Source organism: Boleophthalmus pectinirostris, unplaced genomic scaffold, assembly GCF_026225935.1.
Source record: "Boleophthalmus pectinirostris isolate CB_2022bp ecotype Guang Dong unplaced genomic scaffold, ASM2622593v1 HiC_scaffold_19, whole genome shotgun sequence".
Classification (NCBI taxonomy): domain Eukaryota; kingdom Metazoa; phylum Chordata; class Actinopteri; order Gobiiformes; family Gobiidae; genus Boleophthalmus; species Boleophthalmus pectinirostris.
Genome location: NW_026571140.1, coordinates 37,127,167 through 37,130,961, shown reverse-complemented (window position 1 = coordinate 37,130,961; position 3,795 = coordinate 37,127,167). Strand labels below are relative to the sequence as shown.

At 38.6% G+C, this 3,795-nt stretch overlaps 1 long non-coding RNA gene across 1 annotated transcript; it reads left to right on the top strand.

The window, feature by feature from the left end:
* The first annotated feature begins 356 nt into the window (after positions 1 to 356).
* Positions 357 to 2,413, top strand: LOC110159946 (uncharacterized). The gene is made up of 3 exons (XR_008632303.1): positions 357 to 476; positions 563 to 613; positions 996 to 2,413. It is a non-coding gene; the product is annotated as an uncharacterized LOC110159946 (long non-coding RNA).
* Positions 2,414 to 3,795: the final 1,382 nt, after the last annotated feature.

Below are 3,795 nucleotides of genomic sequence, written 5' to 3'. Positions count from 1 at the left end.
ATTTATTTGAAAATAAATTTTTCGGTCAGATTGACCCACCCCAAGAGAGCGGGAATGGGAAAAAAATTCTTCGAGTCAATGTGACCCCGAGGAGAGCGTGAGGGTTAAACCAGGTCTAAACCAGGTCTCTGTGCTCTTACACTTGTTCTGATCCAGTTCCAGATCATTCTAAACACATTCAGGAAAGGTTCTGCTCTGTCCTGTCAGTGGGACTTTTTTTTTAAAGTATCGATACCTCCTAATATCTAGTTTCGATACTGGTTTATCGGTGACTGATTTTTGCCAACCCCACCCCTGACAACTTGTATAACACTTGACATATTAAGACTTAACATTTAGTTTTGTTTTGTGGTTTCCAGGGCTCTAACACCTAAAGTGTCCAGTTTCAGGGATTCATCCTAAACGTGTTGGACATCGGGGGCCAGAGGGAGATCAGATCCTACTGCAGGGACTGCTTTGAAGACACAGATGTCCTGGTCTGGATTCTTCTTACAGACAATACTGTTATTTATACACTTATACAACAAACAAACAAACACTCACCCTGACGTCTCTGTTTCAGATCTACGTCATCGACAGCGTGGATAAGAAGAGGTTCGAGGAAATGGGGCAGGTGAATATAACACAGACAGGGCTAAGTAGAGGCACTGCTCTGTCTGGAGCTCTGTTACTCAAGTTAGATTTAACTATTGGAGATTTGTTTCAACACAATGATCGATCATAAAGAATGAACTTGACTGAACTACAACTGTTGAGCTGATTTGTGCTGTTAAAAATCCCTCTCGAATTACATTTAAGTCAAAAGCTAGAAAAAAAAACAAAACTTAAACATGTCCATAAACGCTCATGTCGATTACCGGTTCCTCAAAATTCTTCTTGAGTTTTCAGACCGTATGTTGCTGGTCCCATGTTTTCAACCAGGACCAAACCAGGACTTAAACTAGAACCAAACCAGGACCAATGCAGGACTAACATATGGGTCTTGTTTCTTGCAGGACGGCATGAACTGGGTTTGCAAAAACCTCAACTCCAAGAAGAAGTAGCTCCTCTTCATCTTCGTCTTGAGCGCAGGAAGGACACACTCACACTATGACTGAGAGTGCACCCTGGGTCTGAGCAGGAATAAATATAATTTATCAAAAGCATTAGTAGAACTCATAAAACTATTATTAGGCCATACCAAACAGCATTGCAAGAACTCAAAACAACTGGCTCAGGAACTAAAAACCGTCAAAGTACAAACCGATGAAATATTAATATTTCACAATGTAGTATCCCTGTTCACAAAAACTCCCATAAACGTCACCTTACACGTAGTCGGAAACCGCTTCCGGACAGATAGATCACTACACAAACGAACCAATCCTACAGTAGAAGACATAACCCGGCTCCTTCATTTCATTTCCACATCCACATACTTCAAATACAAAGGAAAACTAGAAAAGCAGTCAGAGAGCGCAGACCTCCACCAAGGACTACCTCCATTTTTTATATAAATTGCGATAAAATCAGTCTTCTGGATCAGCCTTTGGAATATGAAAGAGGATCCCATTGTCCATCCCTGAGTCAAATTTCATGGGGTTTGGTCAATAATTAACCGAGATATTGAGAAACTAATTTTTTGGCCCCATTTACCACAATGTTAACTAAAATTTCAAAGTGATCCAGAATCCAGGATTTCTTCCGGATCACCCCCAAAATGAAATCAGTTCTTCCTTTTCACATTTCCAACAAATCCTGAAAATTTCATCAAAATCGGTCCATAACTTTTTGAGTTATGTTGCTAACAGACAAACAAACAAACAAACAGACAAACGCTGGCAAAAACATAACCTCCTTGGCGGAGGTAAATATATGGGGGGACCCTTATCTGCCATCATGAGTGGGTTCTTCATGGAGGACCTGCAGGAGAACGCCATAAGGACAGCACCAACGACATGCGGACTCACTATGTGGAGAAGATACGTGGAAGACATACTGGAAAAGATTAAAAATGGACACACACAAGAGCTAACAGACCACCTAAACACAATAGACAGACACAATTCACACACGAAGAAGAAACAAACAATACCATAAATTTCCTGGACATGAACATCACACACAGGGAAGATGGCAGCATCAAAATAAAAATACACAGAAAACCAACTCACACTGACTAGTATCTCTTACAGACATCTGAACATCTCACAGCCCACAAACTCTCAGTGGTAAGACATTTGTTTGACAGAACCAATATCATAACTGTTACGAACTGGCTCAGGGTTCCAACAAGGAGAGTCCACACATGTTTAAAAAAGCACAAAAATAGATATTTATTTTAAAACAAGGTGCAACTAAAGTTGTGGCCGCACAGTGGAGAGGAGAGAAGAGGCTCCAGCAGCCAGTTTTAAAGGTGACGGGCCACACCCACAATCAGGTGCAGCTTGTTATGTTGGCCCTGGAAGGTTTCATTTGCTTAATTCTGCTTTTTATTCATTTATTATTGCAGTTTTAGTTTTTGTTACTTTAATGTACATTTACAAGAGTGTTTAGGGATAAACTCACTGTTGTTTGAGTGTGTAAATTTGTTTATCGTTTCTTGTCAATATTTTCTCCAAAAATATATCGTACTTCAAAATGTGTAATCCTTTTCATCTGTTCTCGATTTCAAAATCACTTTATTTTTTTCTCCCAAGATATTACTTCATTCTGTTCTTTTTATTCATGCATTATATTATCTTTGAATTTGAACACATGCAGATGCACACGCACGCACACACACACACACACACACACACACACACACAAATGGTCGTCTTCACCCATGTGAACTCTTCTCTTTCTCGCAGCACATTGACACATTTTGAATCTGAAATAAACAGTGTCATATATAAACAGGGTTTTAGTGAGATATAATCAGCTGCATTCTGTTGCAGCATCAGTCAACATGAGCAGGTTTACTGTTTATGAGGCACTGGATTTGTTCATGACAGTGATTCACAGAGAGGAAAGTGAAGCTGAGGAAGACGTGTATGAGGATGAGGACATAGACTGTAGAAAAGAAGTGGACTAAGTGAGTGTGACGTCACCCACAGAATCTAGAGTCAGGCTCTATGTTATGAATAGTTTTTTTTTTTGATGGACAAAATAGCAAATAAAAAAATCAGGATCATGTGGCGCAGGTTAATACGAATGACCAAAATGACGAGGTTCACAGTAGCAGTTACACAGAGTGGGACGAAAAGATCCCAACGTAAGTCACTTGGAGCCAGAGTCAGAAAGAGCCGGAAGAGCCTCCTGGAGAAGCCTCTATGGATGAAGATGAGGTTCAGTATGACCCTGAAGAAGAGCACACATCTGATGAGGAGAATGCAGATGTCACAAAGGCCGAAAGAGACGTCTTCAAGTCAAGAAAAGGTGAGATTTCATGGTCATCAAGCCCTCTTGACACCCAATATAATTATACTTATATAAATTATATTTATATTATATGCATTATATATAATATAATTATGATTGTAGTATAATTATATAATATAATTACTCATTTTATCACTATAGGAAATATAATTTGTGAATTTAAACAGTTTTTGTAATCAAAAACGGTATATTTTAAGATAAAAAGTCTGTGGAGTCAAAAATAAATAAAAAATGTTAAGTGTTTCCATGGATATGAATACATACTAAGTTAGTTATGAGGTAATAAATAATTTTGCATGATAACTAGTGTTTTTAATTTTTTTCAGGCTGAGTTAAATCACAGGTCAAATTTGACCCGGTAACACTAAAGACGCGTGTAGCTTTCTAACACAA